Source organism: Manis javanica, unplaced genomic scaffold, assembly GCF_040802235.1.
Source record: "Manis javanica isolate MJ-LG unplaced genomic scaffold, MJ_LKY HiC_scaffold_24, whole genome shotgun sequence".
Taxonomy (NCBI): domain Eukaryota; kingdom Metazoa; phylum Chordata; class Mammalia; order Pholidota; family Manidae; genus Manis; species Manis javanica.
The window spans coordinates 2,162,926-2,189,630 of NW_027332170.1; positions in this window are offsets into that span (position 1 = coordinate 2,162,926).

Consider the following 26,705-nt stretch of genomic DNA (forward strand, 5'->3'; position numbering starts at 1 on the left):
CCTAACTCCAACAATATCCATTATTTCCCCCTAATTCTAAACTTAAAACTCTCTTTAAACCTTGATACAGCCTGAACACTAGCACTCATGCTAACCCTCAAACTGACCAGCAACTCCCTGTTGTTCGAATGCTAAACTGAACTTTTACCCTAACATTAACCCCTTACCCTAACACTAATCATAATGATTTTATCACTGTAAACCTAACCCAAACCCAACCCTATACCCCACTGCTAAGTTTAGCACTATGTCCCCCAAACCTGAACCCCTGAGCCCTATCTCTAATTCCTGAATCAGAACCCCAAAGCTGAATCAAAACCTAATCCCCATACCCTGAACACAAACACAAAATCAAATCCTAAACAAAAACCTCAAACTGTGCACTGAGCTGTCCCAGAGCCTAAAGACCTCAAACCAAACAGGAACCTTGGATCCTTATCTGAGAAGCCTATCAACACTCACCCTGACCCCTCACCAAAATCATTACGAATAGAAAGGGACAACAGTGTCCTCTTCAGACCCTGGTTGCAAGTGTTGAAAAACTGCCATAGAAACATTATTTAGTTCCTTGGATATCCCTTCTACTTTCATGGTTCTCTTGGTACTCCCACCTTTATGAATAGATGACTTCCTTAAGGGATGATGGTAAAACCAGAAAGGCAATTTTCCTGCCAAATCTGTTCCTAGTAGACTGGGTTGTATGTAACCCAGCGGATAGAGTCATTTTGGTTTTTGTTTTCATGATTGTTGTTTTCTCTTGCTTCTCCTGCCTTGCATATGTCTCAATTGCCAGGACCTAACCTGCATTCTGAGTGAGTCATTGCCCAGACTCAAAATCCGTTGTGGGTAAGGCTTCTTGAAATTTTCAAACATTTACTGGGATCAAATACAAAGCCACCAGGAGTTCCAGAAACTACTTTAATGTCATCGATGAAGGGGAAAACTTGATTGCTTTGTACAGAAAACAGAGGCATGACACAACTTAGGCTTCATAATCTTTTTCCCAAAATGATCATTTCAGTTAGAAATCATTTGGACCTATCTTGTAGTCACTACTTATCAGATGTCTGTCTATCATAAAGGACAGCTTTCAAATGTGTTTAAGACTAGCAACAGATCTTCAAGTATGATCTGGATTATGAGATTGAACTCTTAGTAGAGGGCTTTCTGTGGGTTTCTGTTCTGAGGAAACCCACTTTCCATGCCAAAATTGGATGTATAAAGTGGTCTGGTGGGTAATGGATGGGCATTGCTTGCATTTATGCCAGGATGCCTCCTGTTCTCCTACTCTGGGTTGTGTACCACAAGGATGGATGATTATTCCAATGGAGACATTTTGCAAAGTGGGAATGGATGCTGCTCTGAGCCAACAAGGCCTGGGGCAACAAGCAAGAGAAAAGAGTATCCTGCCTCCAAAATTCTGTGTTCAAAGGTGAGAAAAACCCAGAAGAAAAGCTCACCTATATCGTCTATGTGGGTTTCATTGGGGAAGATGCTATCAAATGCCTCATATTTTGATTAAAAGCAATATGCCATGATCGTTCAGGCCAAAATAGTTTAATCACAATTCTCCAAATGGAAAGAGTGAGAAAAATGGACCGAATAGATCAGGAGGTAGGCATATATTATTCCATGTTTTCCAGCTGGCTGTGAAGGTGTAGAGGGCCCATGATTTAAGTCATGTGTCTTTGTCCTAGATCTTGTAGTGGGTAAATAATTAAATTCTTGCCTGGATGGTCAAGAAGGAACCCAGTCTAGCAGATATCTTGAGGTGAGCCCATTGTCTTTCATTGTGGGAATTTGACCTACAATCTGTAAGAGGTATACAGTTTTAAAGGTAGAACTATGAAAATTCTTTACCCGAGTAATTTAGTTCAAATAGATATTTACCACGGAATATTCTGTTCAAAGCTATGGATATTCTGTTTCCAGTAAATTCATTTAGATTCCTGTGGTTAATAGAATTTCACTAGGAAATTTCATCTCAGTGAGACCATCTTTAAGTTAGCTTGAAGATAATCTTATAAAAAGCCGATTCCCTGTGCCCTCAAGTTATGATTAATTCTATCCCTAAACTGAAGACTTACCTAAATCATCTCCTACCCCCGTGTAAAACCCTAACCCTAACTATAACCATAATTCTAAGTGCCAGCCTTAATTCTAAGCCCAACACAGACCTTAACGCTAAACTTCATCACTAACTCAAATCCTAACCCTCAACCCTAAAACTTAACTCTTATCTGCATCCTGATACCAAACTTCTGAAAACACAAACCACCACCCTAAGGCCTGAACAACAATCCCACATCCTAAGCAATGCAAGCAAACCCAAACTCCAGGTCTGATTCCTAAGCATGAAACTGACATCTGATCTCCAGCCTCAATCCTTATATCCAAATCTAAAGACTAATCCTGTGCCCCTCAGAAAACTGACAGCTATCTCTTGATTCTCATTCTGAAGCTTGAACCAGATCAAGGAGAATGGATGCCAGTGTAGACAGATGGATGCAGTAGTTATGGAACATGTGCTGTCAGTTCATGCATTAAAAAGTGCCTTGGCAGAGCTCTCCATACATGTGATGAACACCTGATGCTCACTGTCTGAGATGATGCAGCTTCTCAGGGCTCAAAAGGGAAAGTACCTAAAGGGTAGCACTACTGGTATGGAGCACTTGCATAAGCACAAGTGTTGCAATAGATATATGACATCACAGAAGCAACTGTGATGACTCTGTTCTAGGGATGTCCCATTTCAGTCCCTGTGGCCTCAAATTTGAGGGCAGTCCTCGGCAAGTTTGGGGCTGATTGGCCAGGTGGCTGTAGAGAAAACAGAGGTCAAATCCTAGGTCCAAGTTTATATTTTGGGCCATGATGACCTATATGGATCATAGAGATGCCACTTGATTCCTGCCTAACCCTAGTGAGTGTGGATCCTTCTCCTGGGCTGTTCTGTAGCCATGTTCCTAGAAAAGGCAGGTGCACAAGAGAAACACCAGGTGAACCAACTGTGAGCCCAGCATTCCTCTCTGCAAATTGTGGATGAGTATGCTCAATTTGCAACCTAAATTTCACCCTTACGCTCATCTTAAACTTCACCATTCATGCTCAGCCTCACCCACACCTCACTGTTAGACTGCAGGTCACCAGAAACCCTACAGTAACCCTAATCACTTAAGCTAACTGTAACTGAAGTCATAACTTCACCCTGCACCTAACACTAAACCTAATCCTAACCTGGTACTAAACCCTAACCTCATCCTCACCCAAGTGAGTAGACAACAGCAGTAGCTGCCTTCAAAGCCTTCCTCACTGATGCCTGAGAACAGAGAAATGCCTGGACCAAGATGGTGAAGGCAACAGTGGGATTTGGAATGCATAGAGACCAAGACTACTGAGCTCTCTGGCCCTCAGGCCACTGGTTGGGAAAACCCACCTCACCAGAATAGGTCACAACACACTGTGTTCCCGGAAAGCAGGCTCTGAGAATGGAGACTTGCCCTCTCCTACCCTACTCCCCCATAGTGTGGTTACCTACTGCCGCTGTGATTGGAGGCTGCCTGGGTGGTGTAGTCCCAGGAAGCAGAAAGGAGCCCACTATAAAAGCTGTAACCCCGCCTCAATAAATTATACCTGTGCCACGAGCCTTGTCTCTGATGCCTGCTCTTGGGGGGCATCGCCATCCTCAGTATCTAGGACCCCTGACCTGACAACACACCCACACTTCACTGTTAGCCTAAAGACAAACTAAACACTTCTCCTAACATATCCCCTCACCCTAAGCCTAAACATATCCATAATTTCACCCTTAAACTAGCCCTTAATGTAACCCTAACCTTAGATGTAGGCCTAACGCTATCACAAATCCTCACCCACTCCCTCAATTGCACCTCACTATTCTCCAAAGCTAAGTTGAACTCGTATCGTAACCTAACTACCTATGTGCCATAACTCTAACATAATGACGTCTTTTTGTAATACTAATCATAAATCCAACCCTAACCATTAACCTTAACCTGAGCTTGAAATGCCAAACCCATGAAGCTGAACATTAACCAGTGGAACAGAACACAGAGTTGATCCCTAACCTAAACTCGAAATCCTGAACCCTAACACAAAGCCTTAGCCTTGAAGATGAACTAAAACTTGAACCCTGCCCACTCCAACTGAGGCTGAAGCTGTAAAGCTGCACTGGAAACTTATCCAAATCCTCACACTTCCTGCTGAAGCATTACTGTTGACTCTCACCTTCACCCCTTACCTGGAGCCTTAGGTAATGAAACAAACAAACATGTTCTCTTCAGACTTTGGTTGCATATGCTGAAGGAGTGCAGCGGACCATTGTTTAGTTCCTTGGATCTTCCCTTTGGGTGCATGGCTCTCTTGGTCGTCCCACTTTTATGCACACATGATTTCCTTCTGAAATTCTAGTAAAATCAGAAAGGAAATGTTTCCTAGTCAGTCCCTCTTATTCATATAATGTGCTCTAAGTCAGCTGAATGGAAACATTTGGTATTCGTTTTCATGTTTCTTCTTTTCTCTTGCTTCTCCTGCCTTTAATAGTTCTCAGTTGCCAGCACCAATCTGAAAAGCTGTGCCTTCTCAGAAACAAACATTTGATGAAGAGGTGAAGAGGAACTTAAGGACATTTCCCAACTGATATCATATGGAAATTTCTCTTTTGACAAAAGGAACATGAAGTCTAAGGAATCTTAGACCTCTACTTTCAAAATAAAGCAGCAAAGTTTTCAACTTCATTGCTTATAGGAAAAGTAGCATTCTGGAATGACTACTAGTTGTGTGTCCACCCCAAGTGAGTGTTTGAAGGTTGCGAGAAACCTAAACAACATGGGTTTCTCAGTCTGAGGAAAGATTCACAGGATGAAGATCAGGTGCTTGCATTTGAGACCTGTGCAAGGCAAGTGAAGAAAGACAAAAAACAATAAAACCCAAAAGACTCCATTCAATGAGCTTAGGCTCAGTCTACAGGAAAAAGAGATTCAGCAGGAAACATTTCCTTTCTGTTTTTGCCAGTATGCTGTAAGGAAATCATGTGTGCATAAAGGTGTGACCACCAATGAAGCCATGCACCTAAAGGGAAGACCCAATGACCTAAACAATGGTTCTGCTGACGTTTTTGAGAATATGCAAATGGAGTCTGAAGACATGGTTGTTCCTTTCCTTTCCCTAGGCTCCTGGTGAGGTGTCAGGGAAAGAGTCAACAGTGAGGCTTCACAGGTAAGTGTTAGGGATTGGATAAGGTTTCAAGGTTTCAGTTCATTGTGAGGGCTTTGGGTTCAGTGGGAGGGGTCTGAGTTTGTATTGCAATTTGTGTTCAACTGTTAGGCTCTGTGTTATGGTACAGAGTTTGTGGTTTAGGTCCATGTTCAACTCAGGAGTTCTGGTTCAGGAGTTATATTTCAAGTTCTGCAGTTTGGGATTTTGGATCCTGTGTCCAAGTTAGAGGTAAGGTTTAGGGTAGGGTTGGGCTAGGTTTACAGTGAAGATATGGTTATTGTTAGATTTAGGGTAATCAGTCCGGGTTAGGATAAGATTACAGATTTCACTGAGGAGTGTGTTAAGGTGATGGTGAGGATATGTCAGTGTTCAGCTATGTGTAGGATTAGGGTAGGTTAAGGTCTAACGTTAAGGTGAAGCTATGGCTGTGGTTTGAGTTAGGTTAAGGAATTAAGACAGCAGGGTTAAGTGTGTCTATCATTTAACATAATGCGTGAGTGACCTTAGGTTAGAGTTTTGTTCTAGGTTTAGGAGTAAATTTAGGGTGGAGTTATGACTTCAGTGAAAGTTAGCATAATGGGTTTGGGTTACATTCAGTTTACCTCCAGGCTAACAATGATGTGTGGGTGAGGATGAGGTGAGGGGTGAGGTATATTTTGAGTGTGAGGGGAAGGTTTGGTTTATGCTGCAGGTTGAGCATGTTCATCCTAGTTGAATCAAAAGGAATGATGGTGTCTCTGGAATGGGTCACCTGGTGTTCCTCCACATGCCTCTGTCTTTTGTAAGACCATGGATATAGGACCACCCTGGAGAACTACTAACACTCACTATGGCTGAAGAGAATTCTAATGGCTTTGTTTATGACTCATGTGGGTCACCACAGTCCAAGGCAAAAAACATGCATTTGGATATGGGTTCCATTTATATACAGCTGCAAGGGTGCTCAGTCCCCACCTCACCAAGAGCCTACTCGGCAGCTGAGGCTCCGAGCCCTTTAGGGGGAACATGCTATTCTCACCAGGCAGTATTTTTCTCTAGAAAATAGTCATTACACTTGCCACTGTGACATCAGGACGGCACTGGTGCTCATGAATGTCCTGCATACCAGAAAACCTTCCCATTGGAGGCATCCACTGCAGAGCCCTGAGAAACTGCATCATCTCATACAGAAAACATCATGGGTCCATTATCATATATAGAGAGCTCTCAACTTTCACTTCCAAATGTGTGAACCTTCAGAACATGTTCCTCACCTCTTGCATCAGTGCAACCACACAGTCATCCAATCCCCATGGCCCATGTCAGGGATCACAGTGAGAGTCAGGGGTTATCTGTCATGTTTCTGGAGGGTTCAGGGTTAGGATATAGATTTGGGTTCAGGAGTTTAGGGTGGGTTTCAGGTGATGGTTTCATCCTTAGGAGTAAGATCTGCTCTTTGGGTTCATTGCAGTGGTTAGGTTCCTGTTTTGTGTTTGGAGCTTAGTGGTTCAGGATCATGTATCTTTCTCAGGGATCAGGATACGTGATTGTGTGTTCAAGGTTTTGATGTCAGTGCTGGTAAGGGTTAAGGCATAGTTTTGAGTGTTAGGGTTAGTGTCACTGTTGAAGTTAAAATGATCTTCTCACAGCGGTGAAATTTCAAACTTCCCTTAACCATGCAAAGATCAGTGACTGAATTGGAAAACAGGATACCCATACCTTTGAACAAAACATCCCAGGGTAAATCTCTATATGAATTGATGGGATAATCAATTTTCATAGTTTGACTTCAAACCTATATATGCTCTTACAGATTAGTAAGACCTAAACCTAGGGTGAGTAGCAATGGGCTCACATCAATATGTTTAAAATATTGGGTTCTCCTCAATAATTCAGGCAAAAATATAGTGCTTTAACATTCACAGTTCTAGGACCAAGCTCTATGACTCAAACCATAGAACCCCCTACACCTTCACAAGCAACAGGAAAATATGGTGGAATATCTACCTAACTCCAGATATATTTAAATCTATTTTCCTTATTCTCCCCATTTGGCTGGTGAATTTTCAGGATGCTAGTCATGCCTGGAAAATCATGGCAAATTTTCTAAATCAAATGATGATCCAATTGTTACTTTCTGCCACATTAACCTCACTTGGAATTTGAGTTGTATTTGTCTGCAACGGGTTTTCTCACCTTGTGACACTGAATTTTGGAGGCAGGATTGCCTTCATGTTGCTTGTTGCCCTGTGAATTGTGCATGCTGAGCTGAATCCATTCTGACCCTTTCCTAAATATTCAATGTCACATCAAGACCTGATGTGAAGATCTGTTGCTAGTGTGTAACATATTTTAAAGATTTCCCTTGTCAGGTTAAAAACTTTTGGTAAGTAAGTTAAAGGACAACTCCCAACTGATATCCCACTAAAACAGCTCTTTTGTCTGATCATGAGGTATAAGAAGTGTCATGCCCGCTTTCAGTACAAAGCAACAAAGTTCTCCCCTTCATTGATGACAGGAAATTCAGTTTTCTGGAACAAACGTTTTTTTTTTTTTTCCTACCCCAAGTCAATGTTTGGTGATGGCAAGAAGCCTAATCAACACAGGTTCCCAATCTGAGGAAAGGTTCACCCAGGTGCATATCAGGTGCTGGCATATGTGACTTGTGCAAGGCAGCAGAAGCAAGAGAAAATACAGACACTCAAAAACAAAACCAAAAATGACTCCCTGAAGCTGGTTAGAGCCCAAAATACTAGGAACAAGTATTCAGGGGGAAAGCTTTCCTTTTTGTTTTTACCCATATCTAAGAAAGAAATCATGTGTGTATACTTGTGAGACTACCAAGACAGCCATGTACCTATAGGCCATGTACAAGCAACAAAATACTGTTTCTGATACAGCCTCAATGGCCATGGTTGTTTCTTTCAATTCCTATGGCTCCAGGTGAGGGGCCAGGATTTGGCATCGAAGGGTACGTTTCATAGGCAATGGTTAGGGTTTTGATAAGTGTCATGGATTCCAGTTCAGTTTGAAGGCTTTGGTTCAGTGGGAGGTGCCGCAGTTCAGGTTGTGGTTCATGTCCAGGGGTAAGACTTTGAGGTTGAGGTTTAGGTTCAACTCTGGGGCCTGTTTCTGGGGTTAGAATTCATGTTCTGAGTTTGGGGTGTCCATGTTAGGGGAAAGGGGTAAGTTGGGATTTTGGTTTGGTTTACAGTGAAGATATAATTATGAATGCAGTTATGGCAGAGGTTAGGGCTAACACAGGGATTCCACTTAGCTATCAACCACCATTGAGGTATGGATCTGTGTGGTGAGGATGAGTGTTTGGTTACCACTATGCCTGGGTTTAGGACTAGCTTAAGGGTTATTTTGACAGTGAAGCTATAGATATCTTAAGAGTTAATGTACGGGGTTAAGTTAGGAAAAGGGCTAAGATTGTCTACCAGTTAACAAAGAAGGGTGAGTGACCGTGATGTTAGGGTTTTGTGCTAGAGTTAGTGTTAAGTTTAGGGTTAGTTGTAGGGTGATGTTATGGCTTTGGATAGAGTAAACCTAAGTGTTTAGGGCTAGGGTCAATATTCAGTTTTCCTCAAGGTTAACAGAGATGTGGATGTGAGTGTGGGGGGGTGAGGTGTATTGTGACTGTGAGTGTGAGGGTGAGGATTAGGGTACAAATTGCGCATGCTTATACCAATTTTGCTGGTGGTAATCCTGGCCCCAAAGATGGGTCTCCTGGTGTTCCTCCCACAACCTCCTCTTCTGTAGGAACAGGAACATGGCTGCAGACAGTTCTGGAGAAAGACCAGGACTCACGTTTGCTGGGGAGGATCTGAATGGCTTTCTCTATGAGCCATATTGGTCACTGTAGCCCAAATCAAAAACAGATGCCTTGAATCTGGTTTACGTTTTCCCTATGCCTGCCAGTGTGTGGAGCACCCACTTCACCACTGACTTCCCTACAGATGAAGTAGAAGGCTCTGAAGTTGGAATATGCTCCGCTCACCAGGCAGCCTTTCTCTCTAGGAAACAGTCATCACACCTGGCATTTTGATGTCCGATACTTAAGGCAACACTGTTTCTCATGGAAGTCCTCCACATCAGAAGTGAGTATCCACTGCAGAGCCCTAAGAGACTGAGTTTCTGGAGAGCATAACTAGATCTGCCTTCAGGACCTGGGGCCTCACTTGTGGGTGCAGTCCTTGGCAATGTGTAGGAGACAGGGCTGTTGAGTGTAGAGCAACTGGAACCCTAATCCAGGGAGCTGGCTCCTGTAAGTGTCACAGTGACCAATATGGGCCATAGAGAAGCAGCTCAGTTATTGCCCGACCCCAAGGTTCTCCTCTTGGGATGCCTTGTACATATATTGCTAGAAAAACAGGGGCACAAGAACTCCAGATGACCCATCTCTGAGGCCAGTGGTCCTCGCTGCATAATAGGAGGAGATTGCTCAACCTGATATCTAAACATGTACCTTACACTCATCCTAACCCCAAGCCCTCACCCTACTTCCTCAGCTTCACCCATACCTCACTGTGAGGCTGGAGCTAAACTTTAGGATGAATGTAACCATAACCCCTTATGCTGTTTAAAAGAAGCCATGCCTTCACAATACAACTAACCTTAAACTTAACCTTTACTTGGGCCCTAAACTATAATCTCACTCACACACATTCACTGTTCAAAGAAAGACAGACAACACTTCTACTAGCCTATTCCATAACCCTAACCCTAACCAAAACCATAACTTATCCTACAACTAACTCTTATTGTAACTCTACTTCTAGACACAGCCCAAACTCTAACACATATCCTGAACCTCACCCTTCCCCACACATCACTGTTCATCAAAAGTTGTATGGACCCTTATCATCACACTAAACCCTTACCCTAATGCTAACAATAATATCTTCACCATAAACCTAACACAAACACAAACCTAATTCTTAAGTCAAAGCTGGGAACCAATTCCCAAAATACTGAACTCCAGAACCTGAACTCTAACTCCTAAATAAGAACTCTAGATATACACCAGACCCTGTACCCCAAACCCTGAACACCAACACTAAGGCTAACTTTTATCATGATCTTTGATCCCTCCCAGTGAAGCCAAAGACCGCAAACCAAAGTGGAACCCTGGACCCATTATGGACCCTTACCCCAGTAACATAGTAGTCAACTCCCACCCTCACCCCTCACTTGCACATTAGGAATAGAAAGAAACAACCATGTCCTCTGCAGACTCAAGTTTTGTATACTGAATGATTGCAAAAGAATGATGATTAGGTTCTGTGGATCTCCCCTTGAAGCACATGGTTCTCTTGGTAGTCCTACCTTTATGCAACATCATAATGGTTAAAACAGAAAGGAAATATTTTATGTCAAATCTCTGTTCTTATTAGACTGTGCTCCAGATAACTGAATTGAGGTATTTTGGGTTTGTTTATGTATTTATTCTTTTCTCTTACTTCTTCTGCATGCATAGGTCTCAATTGTCACTACCTGATCTGTATTTTGAGTGAAATTTTTCTCAGACTGAGAAACCTGTGTTGATTAGGCTTCTTGCAAGATAAAGGAAGAAAACATAATTTAGTGCTGTAAGAGGGCAAATGTAGATGATCAGGTCTGTGCCTATAGACTAAGTATTAATGCAAGCTAGAAAAGGGCAACAAAACATCTATGGATGCAGAAGATTTCTCTCAAAAGAGGGAGGGGTGAGGTTCTAAGCCTCACCTCTATTGATCCCCAATTTCTCAGCTGATGGCCCTGCTGCAACTGTGCCTGTCTTAGGTTGTTCCTCCCTTGAGGAATCTTACCCATCTCTGGTTAACCAGTCATCTTCTGGGGACATACAGGGAAATGTAAAGTTGGTAAGTGAGAGAGAAGCAATATTCTTTGAAAAGGTTAGCTTTTCACTTCTTTGCAGATTTATGCCCTGTGGCTTCTATACCCTGCATTTGTCTTGAGGTATCTTTACTACTTGAAAGATTTATGATACTCGGTAATTTTTTATATGAGGCATGAATTCAACTAAAGGGTTGTAGTTAGGAAGGAAGAAGTAAAGCTATAGAAGTAGCAGACGGAAGAAAACATGGGAAGATTGATTATTTTTTTGACATATCTTCTTGTAGAGTAACATAAGCATGTATAGGTTTTAACAAACTACTAATTAAATTGTGTACACACAATAACAGAATTGGAATACAGATACATAACAAAAGTAGACCTACAATTACCATCCATATCCAGTGAAACCAAGAAAACCGGTTAGGTACCCTAGGCATTTGTGAAAACTTATCAATGATATGATGGATATTGTCTAACTGAATTTGAATAGTTTGAGAAAATCAGACAAATTAAGACAACACATTCCTGGGAACTGTGCACATCCCATATATTCTTTTAACAATAGAGAGTCTGTAGTTGCACGATTTTGGGGCACTGCAACTTGCATTTGTCCTAATTCTTGGTTGAGTTCCGACAGTATAGATCCAGTCAAATTTGTTGTTTTACTGTATGCACAGGCCAGCTTAGACTTCTCCTTCTTCATTCCAATGGCAAGTCCAGGAACTGGTGGGATGAGTGCAGCTACAACTATAACAGCGCCAGTATCTTTGTTGAAGTTTTTGATGATCATCTTCTGGAATGACTCTTCCAGAGGATGTTGATGTTCGAAGTTCTTCTTCATATCGTATCTTAATTCGTTTTCTGGGTAGCCAAATTAGGCTTTGATCCTCTGTATAAATACAAACAAACCCTTTGCCCACACTTTGATATGACCTTTATACCATTATGAAGAACTGATTGGAGATCATCGCACAGGAACTGCTTTTTAAAGAGAAAGAAATATTATCAGAAATATGTACTTCCATAGCTGATCATCTGACACCCTTTAAAAGATCAAAATTAAGGATATGTAAAGCATGAATTAATCGCTGACTTGCAGTTAATTTTATCCTATCAGGGAGTAATGCCCCCCTTTTTGTTATCATTAATCTACAATTACATGAAGAATATTATGTTTACTAGGCTCTCCACTACACCAAGCCTCCGCCACAAACCCCATTATGCTCACTGAAGAGACTCATCATTTGATTTCAGAAGATTTGCCATTATTTTCCAGGCAAGACCAGTGTCCTCACAATTCTCCATTTAAGTGGAAAGAATGTGAAAAATAGATCAAATTATATCTGGAAGGATGGACAAAATCCACCATGTTCTTCTGCTCTCTGTGATGGTGGAAGTGTCCATAATTAAATTCATGTACTTGGTTCTAAATGGGAATATTAAAGCAATTTAATTATTGCCTGTATAATTAAGGAGGAACACAGTCTAGCAGAAACCTTGATTCTAGTCATCTGTCAGTAATTGTAGGCTTAGGACGTACTAAACTTTAACACCATACATACTTATGAATTCCAGAACTATGTAAATTGTTTATTAGCAAATTAATTCTCACATCAAAATTTCTACAAGAAAGTTTTACCAATGTCATAGATACTCTATTTCTACATTCAGTAATTTACTTTCCTATGTTTAAGGGAAGTTCACTTTGAAATTTCATCTCAGTAAGGTCATGTATGATTTAAGTTGGAGATAATTTTCCACATTAGATGATTCCACTTGCTCTAAAGATATGCTTAATTCTACCCCTAAGCCTAACACTTACACTAACCAAAAAACAAATCCTCACACAGACATCACAGTAACTGTAACCCTAGCTAGTAACCCTGTCCCTAAAGCTAACAATATACTTCAAACCTAACCATAATAATAATACTAACTTTAATCCAAAACACTATCTCTAACCCTAATATCAACCCTAAAATTAAAACTTGCCCTCAACATGACTCCAAACTCTTGAAACCACAAACACCACCATGAGGCCTGAAGAAGAACCACAAAGCTGTATACCCTGAAGCCCTGAAAACAAACTCAAAACTTACCAGCTACAACAGAACCCAAACACCAGGTCTGACTACAAGACATGAAAAGGACATATGAAACGTAACATATATTCCTGAAACCAAGTGGAAAATCTTACCCTACATGTCCTCAAACCCTTACAGCTACCACTAGACTCTCACCATCATCCCTGACAAGGACTGAAGGGTATGTATCTCTGTGTGGCTGGATGTATTTAGGAGGTGTGGAACATGTGCTGGGGGTTCATATATTTTAATGTACCTTCACAAATACCTTCATACATGTGCCTGACCCTCTGATGTTCACTATCTGAGATGATGCAGTTCTCAGGGCTCAGCAGTGGATGCATCCAATGAGAAAGAGCTCTGGTATGGAACACTTGCATGAGCAGCAGTGTTATGATAGGTCCAAGACATCAGAGTGGTGACTGTAATGATGGTTTCATAGAAACAGGTTTCTTGTTGAACAGGGAAGATTCCCTCTTTAGGGCCTGGGGCCTCAAGTGTGGATGAAGTCCTTGGTGAGCTGCAGGCTGATCCTATTGGTGGCTATAGAGAAAATGGAACCCATATCCAAGACACCTGGGTTTGCTTTGTGCCATGGTGATCCATATGGTTCACAGGGAAAGCTATTCAGTTCCTGCTCATCACTGGCAAGTGTGGGTTTTGCTCCTGGGATGTTCTCTATCCACATTCTTAGAAATGCAGGGGTGCAGGAGGAATGCCAGGTAACCCAACACAGAGTCCAGCATCCCCACCAGCAAATTTGGAATGATAATTCTCATCCTGAAGGCGAAACCGCTCCGTTACCCTCAACCTAATCCTCTCACCTCATCCTCAGCCTCATCCACACCTCACTGTTAGCCTGGAGCTAAGCTGAATGATGACCCTAAGCCTAAGACTCACCTCATGTGAACTCTAAGTGAAGCTATAATTTCACCTTACACCTACCCCTAAACTTAACTGTAACCCACACTCAAAACCTTAACCTTACAGTCACCCACAGTTCAGTGTTAGCCTAAAAGCAAACTTAAGCTTTCCTAACCTAGAATCTTAACCTAACCCTAACTGTAAACATGACTTCCCCCTAAAGCTCACCCTTAAATTAACCCTGATCACAGTCATAGCCCAAATGCTAACACTCATCCTTTCCCTCCCCCTGACCAAGAACTCGCTCTTGGTTGAAAGCTAAAGTGAACCTTTACTCCCACACTAAAGCCTTACCCTGAATTAAACCATAATGATAACTTCATTGTGAAACTAACCCTAAATCTAACCCATCCCTACTTCCAACCTGGACTCCTGGTTTGAAATCCCAAACCCCCGAATTCAAACTCTAAGCATTGAACCAGAACCACAGATTGGAACCAGAAAATGAACCCCAGGGAAGACAAACATGAAGACGCACCCATGAAATCAAAACTCAAACTGAATCCTGAACACTACCTCTGAATCCAAAACCCCTAATCTGAAAAGGAGCTCTGGATATTTATCCAAACTCTAACCCTAACTTCTAAATCCTAACCATCCACTTTCACCGTTACCCCTCACCTGGGGCCTCAGGAATCATGTGAAACAACGATGTCCACTTCAGAGCCTGGTTTCGTATGCTGAGGTACTGCAACCTAACCGTTATTCATTTCCTTGGATCTGCTGTTTGGTTCATGTCTCTCTTGGTTGTCCCACCTTTATGCCCATAAGATTTCCTTGCAGGATCCTGGCAAACAAAAGGAATTTCCTATCTTGAATAGATCTCAACTACCAGCAGCTGATTTGCATGCCAAGTGAATATTTTCTCAGAGTGAGAAATTTGTGTTGATAAGGCTTCTTGCAATAATCAAACACTGACTTAGGCAGACAGGCAACCTGGTCATTAGAGAAAACTACATTTCCTCTTGTCAATATATGGGAAAACTTTGTTGCTTTGTATTGAAAGTGGGGCAATGACACTACCGGGCTTCATGATCCTTTAGAGAAAGCAGGTAATTCAGTGGGATATCAGTTTGGAGTTATCTTTATTCCCTCCTCATCAAATTTTTGTTCCTGAAAAGGGATAACTTGAAAATGTGTTTCACACTAGTAACAGAGCTTCATATCGGATCTTGAGTACAGAACTGAATTGTTAGAAAAGTACATTCTGTGAGTTCCTGCTGTGGGAGAATCAATTTTCCATGTCAAAAGGGGGTGTGCAGTGGGGACTTTTGCATCAAGAGATCTCATCTGTGTGAATTATGGGACATAGCTTGAAGTTATATAGGAATTTCTCCTATTGTCCAACCTTGGGGTGGTGGAATTCCAGCACAAATAATTTTGCATGTGCTGATATTTGACAATGTCCAAATGTATGCTGCTAACCAACTACAAAACACAGGGCAATGAGCAACAGAAAAGACTATCCCACCACCAAAATTCGCTGTGAGAAAGTGAGAAAACATAATGGAGGCAAACTCAGATCAAACATCCAATTGGGATTCAATGCAGCAGGTGGTATCAGCTGGTTCATTGTTTGTTTAAAGATTTGCCATGCTGTTCAAGGAGGTACTGGTGTCCTCAAAATTCTCCTGCCAAGTGGAAAGTATGGTGAAAATAGACCAACACAGATCTGCAGTTAGTGAGATATTCCATCAGTGAGATATTCCATCGTGTTCTTCTGCTGGCTTTGAAAGAGTAGGGGCCCGTGATTCAAGTCTTGTAAATTGTTCCTAGAACTCTAAATGTTAAAGAAACTGAATTCTTTTCTGGATGATCGAGAAGGAAACCAGCCTGTAAGAAATTTTGATGTGAGCCCATTGTCACTCATTGTAGGCTTAGGGCCTACTAAACTAACAATATATAGAGTGTGAAATCCAGGACTATGAAATTTGGTTACCACAGCAACTGAATTCTCCCAAGTAGATTTATCCTGGAATAGTTTGTTCAAATTATATATATATAATGTTTCAAATCCAGTCTTTTAGTTTCCTATGGTTAAAGGAATTGGACCTTGAAATTTCATCTCAGATCATCTCTAAATTAGCTTAGAAATAGTCTTTCCCATTTACTGATTCCTCTCACTCTACAGCTATCCCTAACTCCATGGCTAAGTCTAACATTTACCATAAACTATAACCCTAACCCTCACATACATCTCACTGTAACTCAAACCCTAACCCATAAACATAAACCAAATGCAATCCTTAAACCTCTGCCCTAACACTAAGTAGCACTAATCATAATTCTAACCTTCAACCCAAAACCTTAACCCTTAAATTCAGGTAGAAATTGAAACCCTCATTGTGAAACCCTGAACCCATAATGCTCCACTGTAATCTCAGATTCAGAAAGTCAATTGTGAGCCCCCACACATTGCCTGAACACATACACAACACCTAATATTGCTACCAATCCCAAGCCCCAATCCAAAACGTAAGCAGGACACTGACACCTGAACCAACCAGTAAAACACTGGATCCCAGTCTGAATCCTAAACCTGAAAAGCCAGAACCCTGAGGCTAGCCCTTAACTCTCACTGATCCCTACTGGACAAGATAAATCAGTGCCTGTGTGGCTGGATGAATGCAGGAGATGTGGAACTGTGTTGGGGATTAAGACATTGGGAAGTTCTATGGCAGAGCTCTGCATGCATGTGACTGAACACCTGAAGTTCAGTGTGGAAAATGATGCAGCTTCACAGGGATCTGCAGAGGATGCATCCACAGGGTAGCAATCTTGGTAGGGAGGACTTGTGTGAGTGCCAGCGTTACCATAGTTCTGTGACATCACAGTGGTGACTATGATGACGGGATCCTAGAGATTGAGGCTGCCTGGTGAGGAGAGCAGGAGAGCACTTCCAGGCCTGGGACTTCAGCTGTGGGCGTGGTCATCAGCAAGGCAGGGGTGCGAACTCTGTTGGCTTTAGAAAAAATTGAAAAGAGAGCCAAGGGGCCTGTTAGTACGTTGGAAACCGGTGACCTACATGCTTCCTAGAGAAAGCAGCTCTCTTCTTGCCTGACCCTAGCAAGTGTGGGTCCGGCTCCTGGGCTGTCCAGCAGCCTCATTCTTAGAAAATGCAGGAGTTCCTATGAACACCAGCCGATCCAACTGGTTCCAGCACTCCCCTTGGCAAAATATAGATGATAATGTTCAACCTGTAGCCTAAACCTCACCTTACCTTTGCCCTAAACTTCACTGCTCACCCCTCACCCTCAGCCTCACCTGCACCTCACTGTTAAACAGGATCTAAACTGAATCCTGACCCTAATCTTATCCCCATATTCTAACTCAAACTGAAGCCATACAGCCATACCTTAACCCTGTTCCTAATCCTAAAGATTACCATACTATTCCAATAAACACTAACCTCACTCTCATGCAAACTTCACTGTTAACTGAAAGACAAACTTAACCCTTCTCCTAACTTGACCCCTTCTTCTAACTCTAACCATAACCATAACTTCACTATAAAGGTAACGCTTAACCTAATCTTAATTCTAGATGTAGCACTAACCCTAACTCTCACCCTCTCTCTCACCCTGACAAACACCGCAGTGTTGGTCAAAAGTTAAACCGGCCCCTAATGCGAATCCTCACCCATTACACTAACTCTAACAAAAACAATCTCTTCACTTTAAATTTAACCCTAATCCCAACCCCAACATTAACCCCTAACATGCCTGAGTTCAACCCAAACCTGAGCATCATATCATAAACCTAAGCACAAAAACGAAAACCTGAACACAAGCGACAATGTAACTCCTTACTCCCACAGTAAACTCACACTCCTCAAACTGAACTGGAATCCTGGATACTTTTTTTAACTCCTAAACCTTACCCTGGATGCCTAACCTTTGACTCTCTCCATGAACCCTCAGATGGAGCATTAATAACTGAAATAAACAGCAGTGTCTTACTGAGACCCCAGATGCATATGCTGAAAGCCTGCAGCAGAACCATTGTTCAGCTCTTTGTATCTGCCCTTTAGGTGAATGGCTCTCTTGGTTGTCCTGCCTTTATGCACACATGACTCCTTTGCAGGATACCAGTAAAAACAGGAAGGAAATGTTTCCAAAGAATCTCTGTTCCTACTAGTCTTGGCTCTAAGACAGTTGAAAGGAACCATTTTCGCTTTTGTTTTCATGTTTCTTCTGTTCTCTTGCTTTTCCTGCCTTCTATAGGTCTCGATTGCCAGCAACTGATATGCATCATGAGTGAATCTTTTCTCAGGCTGAGAAAACTAATATCATAAGTATTCTTGCAGTCTTTACACACTGACTTAGGCCTGACAAAAACAAACACTGGTCATTCTAGAAATTACTTACTTTTCCTATCATCAATAAAAGGGAAAACAGGTTGTTTATGCCAAAGGTGGGAGCATGACACTCCCTACTATTAATAATCCTTTCTACCAAAAGAGCCATTTCAATGGGAAATCAGTTGGGAGGTATCCTGTAGTCCCTCTTCATCAAATATTTGTTTCTGACAAGGGACAGCTTTGAATGTGTTACATTCTAGCAACAGATGTTTGGGCATGATCTGTAATATGGGATAGAACATTTTGAAAAGTGCCTACTGTGAGTTGGGTATGGAATGTAGACTTGCCAATCAAGAGTTCTCATCAGGATAAGGGATGGAGCATTGCTTTCAAATATTTCAGGATGCCTGTTGTTCTAAAACTCGTGGGTGGTGGAACTCAAGCACAGATTATTTTGCCTCTGAGGATATTTCTCAATGTTGAAATACAAGCTGCTCAGCACACACAATGCAAACAGCAACAAGAAACAATAAAGACTATCATGGCCTCAAAATTCAGTGTCAGAAGTTCAGAAAACACACTGCAGACAAACTCAGCTCAAGCTTCCAGGTGTGCTTCATTGTGGCAGATGATGTCAAAAGGCTCATTGTTTGATTTACAAAGACTTGTTACAATTTTCTAGGTGGGACCAGTATCCTCATATTTCCCCACCCAAATGGAAAAAGAATGAACAAAATAGACAACAGTAGGTCAGGAGTTAGGGAGATATTCCATCATGTTTTCCTGCCAATAATTATAGGGCATCCATGATCCAAGTCATGTAGCCTGGTTCTAGAGCTGGAATGTTAAAGCAAGTGAATTCTTCCATGGATGATGGAGAAGGAACCCAGCCTAGAAGACATCTTGATGTGAGGACGTGGTCACTCCTTGTAGGTTTAGGACCTACTAAATTATAAGATCATACACAGTTCTGAAAATAGGAAGATAAAAATTGGTTACCCCAGCACTGCATTCTCACCCAGAGATATAAACAGGAATATTTTTTTAAGATATGGAAATTACGTTTCCAAATTCAACCATTTAGTTTCCTATGATTAAGGGAAGTTCACTTTGAAATTCTGTCTTGGTGAGAAGGCCTCCTGTGAGTTAGCTTGGAGATAGTCTTCCACATTAACTAATTTTATTTGCTCTAAATCTATCCTTGAGCCTACAACTTACCCAAAACCAAAAATATAACCCTAAGTCAAACAGCAGTGTAACCTGACCCCCAACCCAAGAATGAATCCTAATCTTACCCTAAATCTCAGTTCTAACAGTTAGCCTAACATTAACCCTAGCCCTTAGTCTGAATGCTAACTCTAACCCTAAACGTCACCCAATCTTAACTCTTACCAGCACCGTGACACTAACCACTGAATGCACAAACCCCAATCCTAAGCCCTGAACAAAAAAAAAAATGATTCTAACTCCCGAACACCTGAACACAAACTCAAAACCTAACCAAACTCCAGATCTGACACCTAAACTAGTAACCAATACATGAACCCCACACTAAGCCCTGAAACAAACTTCACAGCTAAACACTTAGCCAACTGGAACACTGAGAGCTAACCCTTGACTCTCTCCTTGATGCCTGACCTTCACCCATCTGAATGGATCCCCAAGTGGCTGCATGGATGCAGTAGCTGTGGAACATGTCCTGGTGGCTCATGCATTTTGTTGTGCCATGGCAGAGCTCTCCAATCATGTGACTGAAACCCTGATATTCACTATCTCAGATGTTTGTTTTTCTGGGCTCTGCAGTAGACGTGTTCAATGGAAAGCACTTATTGTGTGTAGGACTTGCATGAGCACCAGTGTTCCCATAGGTCCATGATGTCACAGTGGTGACTGAATCGACTGTAGCTTAAAAAGAGATGCTGGCTTGTAAGGAGAGCAGATTCCACTTCCAGGGCCTAGGGCCTTAGCAGAAGGTGTGGTACTCAGTGAGGTCAAAGTCTTTAACCCTACCCACTGTGGATAAATAGAACCCAGACACAAGGTGTATATATATATATATATATATATATATATATATATATATATATATATATATATATATATATATATATATCAAGGAGAAAGGCATTCAGTTCTGTGCCCATCCTAGTGAGTGTGGGTATTGCTTGTGGGTTGTCCTATAGCCATGTCCATTTGAAAGGCAGGGGCACATGGGAACAATTTAGCCAAGTGTTCCCCTTCACAATTTTGGGACTGGAATGTACTATGTGCAACCAAAACCTCACCCTCACTTTCAACCTTATCTTTTCCCATCACCCAACAACCTCAGCATCATCCACATTTCACTGTTAGGCTGGAGCTGAAATGAACACTGACCCTTACCCTTTATGCTAACTGAAGCCATAACTTCACTGTACACAAAACCTTTAACCTAACCTAACCCTAGTCCTAAATGCTGTCGTCTTCTCAGTAACATTTAAATGTTAACCAAAAGACAAACTTAAACAGTCTATTAACCTAGCCCCTTACTTTAAATGTAACCAAAACTGTACATTGCCTACAGTGCACCATAAAGCAAATCTAATCTAAGACCTAGCCTTAACACTATACCCATCCTCACCCTCACCCACACATCACTGTTGATCAAAGCTAAACAGAACCACTAATATAAACCTATCCCATTATCCTAACTCTAGCGATAATAGTATCTTCATCATATACCTAACCCTAAGCCCAACATTTAACCATTTTCCTAACCTGAATGCTGGAACCTGAAATCCCAAAGACATGAACCCAAACTCTAAACTATCAACCAGAATTCCAGGGATTAATGAAATCCTGAACAAAAACTCTGAACCCAAACACAAACGTAACTCATGAAATCGAACACTAACACAAACTTTGGCCCCTCACAATGAACTTGAACCTTTCAAATCTATGTGGCACCCTTTACTCTTTTGTGAACCCTACCCCTTATCTGGAATCCTAACTGTTGACTCTCACCCAGACCGCTCACCTGGAGACTTAGGAATCGAAAGAAACCACCTTTTCCTCCTCAGAGCCCAGTAGCATATGCTGAGGGGCTGTATCAATACCTTTATTTAGTTTCTTGAATATGCCTTTAAGTTGAATGACTCTATCAGTTATCCCACTCTTACATACACATGATTTCCTTGTGGGATTCTGGTAAAAATGGAAAGGTAATTTTTCCTGCAAAATTGTTTCTAGTAGACTAGGCTCTAAGGTGGCTGAATGGAGTCATTTTGGGTTTTGTTTCTGTTTCTTCCTTTCTCTTACTTCTCCTGCCTTGCATAGGTCTCAGTGACAACACCTGCTCTGCATCCTGAGTGAGTGTTTTCTCAGACTCAGGACCCTGTGTTCATTAGACTTCTTGCAATCTCCAAACACTCACTTAGGGTAGACACACAACCATGAGTATTCCCAGAAACCTACTTTTTCTGTAGTCAACAAAGTGGAAAAATTTGTTGATTTCTTCAAAAGTGGGGGTATAACATTCCTTAGACTTTATGTTCCATTTGCCTAAACAGCTATTCAGTGTTATTGCAGTTAGGGGCTGTCCTTTAGTCCCCTTTCATCAAATGATTTTTCCTGAAGAGGCACAACGTTAAAATGTTTACACACTACGAATTCATCTTCTCATGTGATCTGGATTATGGGATTGAATTTATAGAAATGTGAATTCTGTACACTGGTACTCTGAGGAACACCATTTTCCATGTCAAAAATGGGTCTGGACAGTGGACTCGTCCATCAAGAGTTCTCATGTGGGTAACAACCCAGAATTGTTTGCAGTTATGTCAAGAAGCATCCTGTTCTCAAACTCTGGGGCTGCAGATCACAAGTATGGATGATTTTGCCTCTGGTGATATGTGGCAATGTCAGATGCATGCTGTGCAATATCTACAATGCACAGTGCAGCAAGCAACAGAATCAACTACCATGCCCAAAAAGTTCACTATCAGAGGTGAGAAAACCCACTGCAAACTCATCTCACAAATCCAGATGGAGTTCAAAATTGAAGGTGGTATTAAGTGGCTCATCATTTTATTTTAGAAGAATTGCCATAATTTTCAAGGTGGGAATAGTGTCTTCACAATTCTCCAGCCAAATAGAAACAATGGACAAAACAGACCAATACAGATCTTTTGTTAGGGAGATATCTCCTGCTGGCTGTGAAGGTGTAAGGGATCCTAGAGTCAAGTTATGTGACTGGGTCCTAGAATTGGGAATGATAAGCAACTGAATTACTGCCTGAATGACTGAAAATGAACCTTTCTATCAGACTTATTGATATGAGTAGCTTGTCACTCATTGTAGGCTTAGGACTAAGAGTAATGTAAGAGCACATCAGTTTTTGAAAACAATAATATTAAAATTCATTTCCCCAGCAACAAAATTCTCACATAAAAATTTGTCCTTGAATATTTTGTAGAGTAAAATGTGTATTATTTCCCAATTCACTCAGTTTTCAATGTTTGAGGCAAGTTCATGCTAAACTTTCATCTCAGTGAGAGGACAATATATAAGTTAGCTGGAAAATAGTCTTCCACATTATCTGATTCCCCTCACTGTAAAGCTATTCTTAATTGTATTGCTAAGCCTAACAGTTAACAAAAAGCATAACACTTACCCTTTCACACACGTCGCTGTAATCCTAGCTCTAACCCATACCCTACCAGTAAATCTATCCTAAAACCTTAGCCCTAACACTATGCCTAATACTAACTTAGAGAGATCAAGTTTGAATAGAGAGGAGCCAAGATGGTGTCATGAGGAGAGCAGTGGAAATCTCATCCCAAAACCACATATATTTTGGAAAATACAACAAATGACAACTCTTCCTAAAAGAGAGAACAGAAGATACAGTATAGAAGTCAGACTGCATCCACACCTGCGAGAACCCAGCACCTCACAAAGGGGGTAAGATGCAAGCCTTGGTCCAGCGGGACCTGAAAAACACCCCTACCCCAGCTCCCTGGAGGGAGGAGAGGAGTCAGAGCAGGGAGGGAGGGAACCCAGGACTGCTGAATATCTAGCCATAGCCATCTTCACCAGGAGTGCAGACACATGTGAATGGAGTGCTGGATACTAGGGAAACAGAACAGTAAAACCTGCAAGTGGGTCCCCGCAACTGGCGCCCCTGGGACAAAAGAAAAGCGAGTGCTTTCTGAAAGTTCTAAAGGGACAGGTGCCTCACAGCTGGACAGAAGCATCCCAGTACACTCAGTCCATCAGCTGGGAATCCCAGGGACCTCCAGACATCCTAACCCCCTGGGTGGCAGCACAGCTCAGAGACCCCTCATTATGATTAACAATCTTTCGCCCATTCCCCCTCCAGTGGCACCACCATAGCAGAGCAGCAGCCTGAGGTTGACCACACCCAAAGCAATGGCACGGAACTTAATCCACAGCAGCCAGGCAAGTATCAGAAACCCAGTCTCTGTGCAGGTGCCCAGCACAAGCTCTTAGGGGATGCTGTTCTCTCAGGAGAGGAAGGCCACAAACTAGAAAGAAGGGAAGTTCTCCCAGCTGACACACATGTCAACTCCCCACAACTACCTATATCACATGAAAAGGCAGAAGAATTTGATCCAGACCAGAATCACACAGACATCCTCCCCTGAGAAGGAACCTGAGGAGACAGACCTGACCTAACCAATCTTCCCAAAAAAGGAATTCAAAATAAAGATCATAAATATGCTGATGGATCTGAAGAGAAAAATGGAAGAACTAACCAACAAAGTAGGGAGGTAGACTACAGAAAGTAAACAGTCTCTGGAAGGATTAAAAGGCAGAATGGATAAGATGCAAGAGGACATTAAGGGAATAGAAACAAGACAACAGGAACACATAGGAGCTGACAGAGAGATAAAAAGATCTCAGAAATGAAACAATATTAAGAGAACTGTGTGACCAATCCAAAAGGAACAATATCCACATTATAGAAGTACCAGAAGAAGAAGGGAGAGAAAAGGGATAAAAAGTGTATTTGAAGAAATAATTGCTGAAAAGTTATGCAAAGTGGTGAACAAAATATTTGCAAAGACCACAGAAGGACACAAAATCCCCAACAGAGGGGACCCTGGGAGGACAACACCAAGACACATAATAATTAAAAATGGCAAAGATCAAGGACAAGGACAGAGTATTAAAGGCAGCTAGAGAGAGAAAAAAGGTCACCTACAAAGGAAAAACCCATCAGGCTATCACCAGACTTCTCAACACAAACCTTACAGGCTAGAAGAGAATGGCATGATATATTCACTTCAATGAAACAGAAAGACCTTGAACCAAGGATTCTGTATCCAGCACGACTATCATTTAAATATGAAGGAGGGATGAAACAGTTCCCAGACAAGCAAAAGTTGAGGGAATTTGCCTCCCACAAACCACCTCTACAAGGTATGTTAGAGGGACTGCTCTAGATAGGAGGACTCCTAAGGCTAAATATGTGTCAGCAGAGAAAAGTAAAATCACAGCAACTAAAGCAGACCAAACCAAATACTAACTAAAGGCAAAAAATAAAATCAACTACTCACGAAAGCAGTCAAAGGAAACACAAAAGAGCACAGAATAAAAAACCTAACATATAAAAAACAGAGGAGGAGGAATGAGAAGGGAGAGAAATAAGGAAGCAACAGTGTTCACAAAAGCTCAATAAGTAAGTAAAGTTGGATAGTAAGATAGAAAGAAGCTAACCTTGAATCTTTGGTAACCACGAATCTAAAGCCTGCAATGGCAATACGTACATATCTTTCAATGATCACCATAAATGTAAAGGATTGAATGCACCAATCAAAAGACACAGAGTAATAGAATGGATAAAAAAGCAAGACCCATTAATATGCTGCTTACAAGAGACTCACGTCAAACCTAAAGACATGTGCAGACTAAAAGTCAAGGGACGGAAAAAGATATTTCATGCAAACAACAGGTAGAAAAAAACAGGTGTTGCAGTACTTTTATCAGACAAAACAGACTTCAAAACAAAGAAAGTAACAAGAGATAAAGGAGGACATTACATAATAATAAAGTGGTCAGTCGAACAAGAGGATAGAACCATCCTAAATATATATATGCTCCCAACACAGGAGCACCAGCATATGTGAAACAAATACTAACAGAATTAAAGGAGGAAATAGAATGCAATGCACTCATTTTAGGAAAAAAAGAAAGAAAAATCAGAAATGAAAAAGAAGTTAAAACCTATATCACCGAAATTCAAAGTATTATAAGAGAATCTGATGAAGAATTACATACCAATAAATTGGAAAACCTAGAAGAAATGGACAAATTCATAGAAACATACAATCTTCCAAGAATGACCCAGGAATAAAAAAAACCTGTACAGACAAATAACTAGTACCAAAATTGAACTGGTAGTAAGAAAACTCCCAGAAAATGAACGTTCCAGATCAGATTCCTTCATGCATGTATTCCACCAAACATTCAAATGAGCTAATTTCTTAAAGTATTAAACAAACGAAAAAGGAGGGGTGAATACTTCCTAACTCATTCTATGAGGTCAGTATCATTCTTATATCCAAACCAGACAATAATACTACAAAAAAGAAAACAGCAATATCCCTGATGAACATAGACGCAAAATCCTCAACAAAATAGTAGCAAACCAAATTCAAAAACATATGAAAAGAATCAATCATCATTACCAAGTGGTGTTTATTCAGGAATGCAACAATGTGTAATATCCATAAATCAATCAATGTGATACACTTCATTAAAAAAACGAAGGATAAAAACCATATGATCATCTCAATAGATGATGAAAAAGAATTTGACAAAATTCAACATCCAATTGTGATAAAAACTTACAACAAAGTAGATATAGAGGGACCATACCTCAACACAATAAAGGCCAAATACAACAAATACACAGTCAACATCATACTCAAATGCAAAAAGTGAAAGCTTTTCCTCTAAGATCAGGAACAATTATAAGGATGTCTATTCTCACCGTTTTTATTCAACATAGTAGTAGAATTCCAAGAAACAGAATTCCTAGCCTAAAATGGACAGTGACTGACTGTGAAGGGGTATTTGGGGGGGACTTGGTGAAGGGGGAGTCTAGTAAACATAATGTTTTTCATGTAATTGTAGATTGCTGTTACCAGAAAAAAGCAAGAGCTAAAAAATTTTTTTTCTTGTATCTAGGAAAATTGGTTACAATAAAATCACTGTAAAGAGGTTTAAAAAAAATGGGAAGAGGACCTGAATAGACATTTTTCTGAAGGAGACATACAGATGGCCAACAGACACATGCAAAGATTTTCAACATCACTAGTCATCAGGGAAACACA